The sequence below is a fragment of the Castor canadensis genome, chromosome 2, assembly GCF_047511655.1.
Source record: "Castor canadensis chromosome 2, mCasCan1.hap1v2, whole genome shotgun sequence".
In the NCBI taxonomy this organism is placed as follows: Eukaryota; Metazoa; Chordata; class Mammalia; order Rodentia; family Castoridae; genus Castor; species Castor canadensis.
In genome coordinates this window covers 102,891,845-102,902,830 of record NC_133387.1, presented here as the reverse complement: position 1 = coordinate 102,902,830, position 10,986 = coordinate 102,891,845, and positions in this window count along the sequence as shown.

The following is a 10,986-nucleotide window of genomic DNA, read 5'->3' as shown; positions in this document are numbered from 1 at the left end:
GCACCATAGAGAAAATTGAAAGGACACCAGATGTGGTCAGGAACTGGACACCCCACTCTGGTCAGTCCTCAGCCATTGAGCCAGGCTGTGGCTCAAAAAATGGAGAACAGAAAGTTGTTTGATGTAGTTTTGGGGTGACCAGGTGGAAAGTCAAAAAGGACTGGTGAGCTTACTTTCATTCTTTTTATGTTAATAGTTAAATAATTTATTCCAACATGTACTTACAAGTAACAACAACTTGTAATCATTTCACCCACTAAAATTTCCCCTCCAAGTGTCAAGGATGTCTCCCAGGGTTGGCACTGCTCCTACTGAGAAGCATTACTTTGAACAACAGAACACAGACTGGCTCTCTTGTCTCTACTATGTTCACAGTGAAGATCTACTAAGACAGCAAATACATGATTTACATAAATGCAAATGATCTCCAGCAATAGAACCACAGCTCCACCACCATTCCCATCCCCTCCATACACAAGCAAAGAAGGAATCAGCCTTGGGGTGATGTGCTGTACAAATGACAGTCCATTTCAGACACTCAGAAATGACAGTGGGGCCAGAATTGACATTGGGTCCCTAACACTCATGATAAACTGTGAGACAGCAAGGCTGAGACATCTACAGAGAAAACTGAGTCATAGATAGATATAAATCCAGGAGAAGTGTGGTTCTTGCATTTACTTCCATTCTTGTGAGTTGAGGAGTGTGTCTGTGTCTCCCAACAACATAAAATAGACTTTTTTTTCTTAAAAAAGAGAACGTTCTTGGTTTCTAAGGATTTGTATCTAGATTTGGACCCCCTTGGCTTCATAAACTTTAAATTATTCTTGATTTCAGGAAAATATGTTTCAGTTTACTGTGAGAATTTCAGACTTGTACTTAATGTCAGACAAAACACTCTAGGGAAGAAATCTTCCCAGTTCTTCCTGAGAATGGTGGTGAAGCTGTCAGTGGGATCACAATATCATTGGTCCCAGGAAGGGACCAATGGTAGTAAAGTTGGTTGGAGAGCTAAAGATAAAGAGAACTACCTGGATGGAAGCTTCTGTAAAAATCTAGGATGGAAGTCAAGTGGTTGAAGCAAGATGGTGGTGAATGGAAGGAAAGCAACAAAAAGGTATGTTCATTGATTGACCAATAGGTGGGGAAATGGCCAAAGGTTAGCAACTCCAGGATGAGTCCAGGTTTCTGGCTTGAACTGGGTGGATGGCTATGACATTGACCCTAAGAGGAAGCACAAGATCAAGTAATACTTGGGAAAACTATTTGGCCTTTGAAACCTTCACTTTTTTCTGATGTAAAATGAAAAAAACAGTATCATAGAGTTGTGTATCACATAAGGGTACACCCTGAGAACTGAATCATTAAGCATCTCTGTGTTTGTATGAACTTCACAGAGAGCACTGACACACTCCAATGGTGTGAGATACTGCATGTGGCCCCTGGGGCTATAGCATAACAATTTCATAGTAAGATTTCCAATTTTTAAAAACATTTAAAATTAACATATTATAGTTGTAGTGGGGGTACATTTCGACATTTACAAAAGTTCTTACAATATATAATAGTTGAATTCATCTCCTCCATCATTCTCCTTTATCCCCTCCCCCATTCCTGGAATAGTTTCAACAGGTCTCATTTTTCCATTTTCATACATGAGTACATAATATTCCACCATATTCACCTCCCACACCCTTTCTTTATACCCTCCCCCACCACACTGGTGCCAAGACAGGACCTGTTTTACCTTCCTGTCTCCATTTTTGAAAAATGACATTTTTGTTTGTATAACATAGCTGTACAGGGAGTTTCCTTGTGACTTTTCCATGTATAGATATGTATATATATATTAGAACCTGAATTGGTTCATCTCCTCTATTTTTCTCTTTTTACCTTAGTCCCCATCTTATGGTGATTTCAACAGGTTTGAAAATTCTATATCCATTCTTGTATAGAAAGTACATCAACCATATTCACCTTCTTAACTCCCTTCTTTTACCCTCCCTCTTTCATATGTGGCTTCCTCTTAGTGTGGCCTGCTTTTCATAATACTGCTGTATTTATATTAGGTCTATATTCCACATATGAGAGAAGACATACAGCCATTGTCTTTCTGAACCTGGCTAACTTCACTTAAGATGATGTTTTCCAGTTCCATCCAGCTGCCTGCAAATGACAAAATTTAATTATTCTTTATGGCTGAATAAAATTCCATTGTATATAAACACCATTGTGTATAAATACCAAGACCCCATTGTAAATATATCATTGTACATAAATTCCTTTGTATATAAATATAATACATTGTGCTATATACCATTGTATATAAAATTCCATTCTATGTAAAATTCCACTGTATATAAAATTCCATCGTATATAAATATACTATTGCATATAAGCTTTCTAAAAAGTGTATAAGTAGGAGTATGCTCTAACACAGGCTAAAAAGAATTGTGCCATAGGTAATTAACCACCAAATAGGCATTTATTATCACCATCAGGTGTTATGTGCTGTGCATAATTGGATATGCTCTACTTTTATGTAATACAGTTTGGTAGGCTTGTGTACACCAGAATCACCACAAATGTGTCACTTATGTGTTGTGTGTGATGCTATAGTGGTTGTGACCTCACCAGATGACAGGAATTTTGAGCTCCATCAAACTCTTATGGAGCCACCATCATGTATGTGGTGACCAAACTATCCTTATGTGGCACATGACTTTAGGGTTGTTCTAAAAATTGACAAGTATATTAGTTAGCTTTCAGACTCTGAAAACACACCTGATGACATAAACTTGAAATGAGGAAAAGTTTATTTTGGTTCACACTTTTCAGAGACTCAGTTCATGGTTGGGTGCCTCTGTTGCTTTTGGGTCTGTGGTGAGGCAGGGCATCATGGCAGGAAGAACATGACAAAGGCCTTCACCCCATGGTGGTCAGGAAGCAAAGAAAGAGAGAAAGAGGCCTGGAAAAAACATAACTTTCAAAGACACATCCCCAGTGATTTACTTCCTCAAATTAAGCTCCACCTCCTAAAGTTTCCAGTAACCCAGGAAGTGATGAAATCATCAATGAATCAATCCATTGATGAGGCCAGAGTCTTCATGATCCACTCATCTCCCAGAGGCCCTATCTCTGAACACTGCCTTGTTGGGGACCAAGACTTAAACACATGGAGCTTCTAGGGGACATTTTGAATTTAAACCATGACAGGAAGTTTATTGAATGCTAATTGTCTGGCTTCCTTTCCTGGCCTCCTCCTCCCAAACCCCATCCCAGCAGTGATCCCTGGGCAAGGATAGCTTTTCTCCACAATCAGGCACCTTATCAAGGTTTCATCTGTCCAGGTTGGCACAGCTCTTAGCCGGCCATGATGCTGGTCATTGACCTAAATTACCATGGCACTGACCCCAAGGCAAAGCTGCTGTTGGAATGCAGGCATTTTTCATCGCATGGGAAGATTGTATTTTTCAGCTGCTTCAGAAATTGATGAAATTCTTTTTGCCCCCCACTATTACTCCCTTTCTCTTCTGCCCTTCACCCCCCTCCTTTTTTTTGGTAACAAAGACAGCAGCCAAACAACACAACTTCTGAAGCCGACCAGCTTTGATTTCCCAAAGAGAGTCGCTCCAGGAATTAAAAAGATATGGAACATGGAATTGTCATAATGAAACTCCTTGTATAGCTATCTTAAACAAACAAAAATGTCATTTTTCAAAAATGGAGAATGGGAAGGTAAAACAGGTCCTGTCTGGGGGGTTGGCACCAATGAGAGGGGGAGGATATAAGGAAAGGGTGGAGGAGGGTGAATATGGTGGAGATATTATGTACTCGTGTATGAAAATGGAAAAATGAGACCTGTAGAAACTATTCCAGGAATGGAGGGATAAAGGATAATGATGGAGGGGGTGAATTCAACTATGATATATTGTAAGAAATTTTGTTCATGTCACAATGTACCCCAGTGCAATAATAATAATATAATAAAAATCAATTTAAAAAAGAAGGTATGGGGATGCCATAAACACACACACAACTGTCACAAACTTTGGAGGGGACTATGAAAGAGAAAAAGAGGAATATATTCACCTGTACCCATGGGTTAAGGAAAGAAGAGAAAAATTTGAGGTATGTTGTATGTGTGTGTGAGAGAGACAGAGAAAGACAGAGGGAGAGAGAGGGAGGAAAGCAGATTATGAGAAGCCTATGAGAACTTGACATAAGTACAGCTGTGTCCAATAATCAGCAGACTGAGTTTGGCATGGCCCCAGCCACAGAAGAGAACAAAGTGTAAAATGGAGCACAGCTGCTTTTCCTAAGTTGTTTACATTCAGAGAAGTGGAACGCAGGTTTCTCCTGTTACAATGTCATGCCCCTCCCTGAGAACTGTTGCTCCACCTCCTTGTTTACCACTGGGTATAAAAGATGCACTGAAGGAGGATGTGAGGTTTTTTGATGGAGGACTTTGGCTGCCCCTGCCACTGGCTGCTGTTTGTCTCCACCAGAGAAGCATTCTGCACTGAGAAATTTATAAATGTGCTTTAGAAAAGCTAAGCTAAAGAAAAGCTAAAGAGAAATGGGACAATGCAAGTCTAAGGACCAGGACTTTAAGAGAGATTATGCTTAAAAAAAGCTAAGAGAAAACATGGGACAGAGTGAGTCTAAGCAAAGAGAGTTTAAAAAATAGAAATACTTTAGAAGCAAGGCTTTAAAGAATAAGAGAAAAGAAGCAAAGTGAAAGAAGAGTTATTAGAGAAAAGAAGCAATGAAGCTGTTGTGCATCTGCATCTGTGTGCCCAGCACACCTGGCCCCAGCTTTATGCATATTTGTCTATTATTTGTCCTTTCTGCATCTCCCATCACCCCCAGTTAGGTTAGGGAGAAATGGGAAAGCAAGAAAGCACTCTACAAGAGAGGGGGGAGGGGGAGAGAGAGAGAAAGAGAGACAGAGAGAAAGAGAGAGACAGAGGGAGGGAGAGAGAGGGGAGAGGAAGAAAGAGAGATAGGGAGGGAGAGAGAGAGAGGGAGAAGAAGAGAAAGAGACAGAGAAAGAGAGATAAGGGGAAGGTGAGAGAGAGGGAGTGAGAGGGAGAGAAAGAGACAGAAAGAGAGAGACACAGAAGGAGAGAGAGGGAGAGGGTAAGAGATGCAGAGAGAGGGAGGGAGAGAGAGAAAGAGATAGAGAGAGGGAGAGAGAGAAAGAAAGAGAGAATCAGAGAGAGAAAGGGGGGAGGGAAAAGACAGTCAGAAGGAGAGAGATAGAGGGAGAGAAAGAGACAGAGATAGGGAAAGAGACAGAGAGGGAGAGAGAGAGACACACACACACAGGAAGGGACAGAGGAAGAGAGAGAGACAGGGAGAGAGAGGGAGAGACAGAGACAGAGAGACGGCAAGGGGAGGGGAAGGGAGGAGAAGGGAAAGGAAGAGAAGAGAGAAGAGAGAGGAGAAGAGATGAGGGAAGAGAAAAGGAGAGGAGAGAAGATGAGATGAGAAGACAAGGAAATAAGAGGTGTTTTCTGAGGCCCCAGCCTCTGAGTCCTGCTCTAGGGAAATGGTAAGACCTCAGGAATCCTGGAGAACACCTAACTGGCCAATCAGATTCTTAGCTGCAGTTAATAAGTCAGGGCCCTTTGTTTGTCATATCCTGGAGGTGCAGGTGGAGCACTGGATATGCATTGCACAGCTCTGATTCCAAGTTCAGCATCACTTAGGGCATGGAGAAGTGGCTGCTAGAGAGCCCAAGAAGTGCCCACTTCTTGTGCCAGGCATGCCTATCAGCACATCAAACCCTGCATGCAAAGGTGTGGGAGTGCACAATGATATCAAACTTTATCCGGGAAAGGATGAGACTCGACTTCAAAATTGAAATGGGGCAGATTGGAGATGACATTTTTCATGTGGATAAGTTGGTGGTAGCACATATTCTCCTTTAGATGGTGTTGTCTTTGGCTTCTGAGAAAATAGGGATCTAAAAGGTTGCCATTGAATTTGAGTTTTGTTTGCTTTTGAGAAAAGGATATGATATATGTTCTTCCATAGCCTTGCCTTCTTGATCCACTAGGGTTCCCAGCTGACCATGCACATTTAGGGGTATAGGCACAGCCTCATTACTTTACCAAACATGATGTCACACTGGTGCCACCATTTGCCTACCTACAGAGCTTCCACTACACCCATGTTGTATCTGCACCTCATCCAGCACTGGTTAATCACATTGATTAAAATAAAGCAGTGATTTGATTTTTTTTCCAAGAGCTTCATTAGAATGAGAAAAAATTAAGTTTACTAAGGAAAGGAGGAAATGATTGAATAAAAAATACAGCAAGTAATCAAATTGTAGATCCATGACTGCTTTAGCGAGATTCAATTCTGACACATGGAGCAAGTAATGAGATGATAAAGCACTCTCCTTCCATGCAGAAACCTGCTAATCCACACAGATGGTCTGGTGATCATGGTCATCTGGTTCCTTTAATGATATTCTTTACAGAGACCCTGAGGGTCCACAGACATTTCGAGAATCTATAACACACCATTGATTGTGATACATTAATATGCCATTTAATTCTGAAAAATTGACTAAAGAACACAAGCTTTCATGCATTTTATCTATGAGATAACAAGCTTTTAAGAGGTTGGAAAAATAACACATTAAGAAACAGCCAGTGTTGGGGCTTGAACTCCATAATTCTGATTCTAAATGCATGTTATATCATGCATTTAGCTCATGGTTACTTCTAGAAGGACATTCAGGTTGGGATGATAAAGGACCTTGTGATTCCCCCACTTTCAGTATGGCTGTTTGCTGACCTTCCAGTACATTGTCTTTCTCGGTAGCTCGGTCAGTTTCAGCTCATATAAGAGGACACTTTATGAAAAGACCCAAATACCCCATTCATAGAGAGTCAAGTCAATAAAGGATGAATTAATTATTTGATGGAGTAGTGGAGCAAGATGCAGTTTAGAATTCTTTGTTTTGACTCATTCAATGAGAAGTCAAGGTAACAAAGGACAGCTTATATTTTGAAGGGGGAAAGAGGAATAGCATCAGGAATTGTGGAAGAGGTGGCAGGTGAAAGCCACAGAGAAACAGACAGGTGAAAGAGAAAAGCAAAATATCCCCAAGTTCCATCCCCTGCTCCCTGAGGGGAGAGGGAGACAGGAAGCCAAAGACACAGTCAGAGGCTAAGCCAGATGGCCCTTGGAACAGACCAACAATTATGGCTGCAGGATAAAGTTGTACTTCCCACAAGCCTTAAACCCAGTGTGGGATTTGGTGAGACAGTGACTGCTCCAGTGTGGAAAGCTAAGCCTCAGTGATGAAAGAGATTTTGTTGCTCCCCTTATCTAAAAGAACTATAGAAGGTACCATGCTGAGAAGGGAGTTATTGAGACAGATACCCTAGTGGCCTGAAAACAAGGAACAAGCAAGGCTCAGGGGGTCTTGGTGCACTTGCCATAGTGTCTCAGTGGGGGATGGCCATGAGAGGAGGTTGTGGAGAAAGCCTGATGTGGTCCTGCTGAGAAGTCTGTACAGCAGGGAGTTGGGCAGAGAAAGGCATGGTGGTTGGGGGAGGGCTCCCTCCCTGGGAAGGAATGAGTTGTATCACCTGAGGGTCATGGTGAATACAAAGCATTGATCCTGTGTCTAGCATTGTCCTTAAGGACCTGCTTCCTGGATATGTGTGTTGGCTGACAGGCAGGTCTGACAGCCCCAATCTCAGGCCTTCTGAATTACATGATTTCCACAGAATCTTCCCCTCACACACACAGGCTGATGAACTGTGGGGCAGGGTCTGAAAGCACTGAGACCAAAGGGCAGAGTTGCCTAGGTTCCTCAGTTCTTCCCGGCCAGTGCAGAACTCAGTGGTCTATTTGCTCCCATACTCTCTGACACATTCAGGGTCACCCTTAGGATTGGATGCTTGCTGCTTCTGGAGGCATAAATTGGGGAGAGGGGTTGTGGAGCAAGTAGGAAATTGGCTGGACCACAAGCTGTAACGCTCCCATGGCCAGCCCTGGTACGAAAGAAGGTAAATTTCTATAGTGAAAACATCCCAGAAACAGAAAACTGACCTTTCCACAAGAGGCTCCAGTGAGTTTACCTTGATCTGAGCAGTACTGGGATTAGGCCCAGTACCCTGACCATAGCAGTGAATGGTTGGCTACCGAGACATACCCTCAGTACTGTGGTGAAAAACAGCACCTCAACCCAGTCACTATAATGTCTTGCCTGAACATTGAGAACCCTTCACCTGAAAGACTACAGGTGGTTAAAACTTCCAACTAATGATTGTCCTCAGATACACAAATCCCAATACAGAAACACAATATATGTGGCAACATGGCAACATGACTACTCCAAAACTCAACAGCTCCACAGCAATACTGATAGTGAAGTGGAGGAAATCTCAAAGAATTCAAAACAAATGATTACAAGAATGACCAACAAAATGAAAGAGAGCATGAATAAATGACAGAATAAATACCAACAGAACACAAATAAAAAACTTAATGAAATTAAGAAGACAATGCAGGACTTGAAAGAGGAATCAATAAAGATATAGAAATTCTGAAAAAATCAAATCAGGAAATGAAAAGATCTATAAGTTAAATAAAAATCTCAGTTGAAGACCTCTTCAATAGACTAGATAAAATCCAGACTATCAGGGCTTGAAGACAGGGTTGATGAATTAGAACATTCAGATGAAGATAAAGGAAAAAAAAGACATACGAACATAACATGTAAGACTGCTAGGACACCATTAAAAAAACAACCTTATGAATCATGGGAATAGAAAAAGACAAAGAGGTATAAGCTAAAGACATAGAAAACACACTCAATAAAGTGAGCGGAAAACTTCCCAAAGCTTGGGAAAGAAATGGTAATCCAAGTACAGGAAGCTTTTAGAACTTCAGAGACAAGACCTGAAAAGAACTTTTCCAAAGCATATTATAATTATAATTTTAGTTAAACATTGGATACACAAAACAAGGAAAGAATATTGAAAGCTGCAATAGAGAAGCATCAAGTCACCTCTAAAGATGAACCCATCAGAATAACAGCAAACTTCTTAACAGAAACTTTATTTATTTATTTATTTATTTTTCTTTTTCTTTTATTATTCATATGTGCATACAAGGCTTGGTTCATTTCTCTCCCCTGCCCCCACCCCCTCCCTTACCACCCACTCCACCCCCTCCCTCTCCCCTCCACCCCCTCAATACCCAGCAGAAACTATTTTGCCCTTATTTCTAATTTTGCTGTAGAGAGAGTATAAGCAATAACAGGAAGGGACAAGGGATTTTGCTGGTTGAGATAAGGATAGCTATATGGGGTATTGACTCACATTGATTTCCTGTGCGTGGGTGTTACCTTCTAGGTTAATTCTTTTTGATCTAACCTTTTCTCTAGTTCCTGGTCCCTTTTTCCTATTGGCCTCAGTTGCTTTTAAGGTATCTGCTTTAGTTTCTCTGCGTTAAGGGCAACAAATGCTAGCTAATTTTTTAGGTGTCTTACCTATCCTCACCCCTCCCTTGTGTGCTCTTGCTTTTATCATGTGCTCATAGTCTAGTCCCATTGTTGTGTTTGCCCTTGATCTAATGTCCACATATGAGGGAGAACATACGATTTTTGGTCTTTTGGGCCAGGCTAACCTCACTCAGAATGATGTTCTCCAATTCTATCCATTTACCAGCGAATGATAACATTTCGTTCTTCTTCATGGCTGCATAAAATTCCATTGTGTATAGATGCCACATTTTCTTAATCCATTCGTCAGTGGTGGGGCATCTTGGCTGTTTCCACAACTTGGCTATTGTGAATAGTGCCGCAATAAACATGGGTGTGCAGGTGCCTCTGGAGTAACCTGTATCACAGACTTTTGGGTATATCCCCAAGAGTGGTATTGCTGGATCAAATGGTAGATCAATGTTTAGCTTTTTAAGTAGCCTCCACATTTTTTTCCAGAGTGGTTGTACTAGTCTACATTCCCACCAACAGTGTAAGAGGGTTCCTTTTTCCCCGCATCCTCGCCAACACCTGTTACTGGTGTTGCTGATGATGGCTATTCTAACAGGGGTGAGGTGGAATCTTAGCGTGGTTTTAATTTGCATTTCCTTTATTGCTAGAGATGGTGAGCATTTTTTCATGTGTTTTTTGGCCATTTGAATTTCTTCTTTTGAGAAAGTTCTGTTTAGTTCACTTGCCCATTTCTTTATTGGTTCATTAGTTTTGGGAGAATTTAGTTTTGTTTTTTTTTTCATTTTACTTTTATTATTCATATGTGCATACAAGGCTTGGTTCATTTCTCCCCCCGCCCCCACCCCCTCCCTTACCACCCACTCCGCCCCCTCCCTCTCCCCCCCTCAATACCCAGCAGAAACTATTTTGCCCTTATCTCTAATTTTGTTGTAGAGAGAGTATAAGCAATAATAGGAAGGAACAAGGGTTTTTGCTGGTTGAGATAAGGATAGCTATACAGGGCATTGACTCACATTGATTTCCTGTGCTTGGGTGTTACCTTCTAGGTTAATTCTTTTTGATCTAACCTTTTCTCTAGTTTTTTAAGTTCCCTATATATTCTGGTTATCAGTCCTTTGTCTGATGTATAGTTGGCAAATATTTTCTCCCACTCTATGGGTGTTCTCTTCAGCTTAGAGACCATTTCTTTTGACGAACAGAAGCTTTTTAGCTTTATGAGGTCCCATTTATCTATGCTATCTCTTAGTTGCTGTGCTGCTGAGGTTCCATTGAGAAAGTTCTTACCTATACCTACTAACTCCAGAGTATTTCCTACTCTTTCCTGTATCAACTTTAGAGTTTGGGGTCTGATATTAAGATCCTTGATCCATTTTGAGTTAATCTTGGTATAGGGTGATATACATGGATCTAGTTTCAGTTTTTTGCAGACTGTTAACCAGTTTTCCCAGCAGTTTTTGTTGAAGAGGCTGCTATTTCTCCATCATATATTTTTAGCTCCT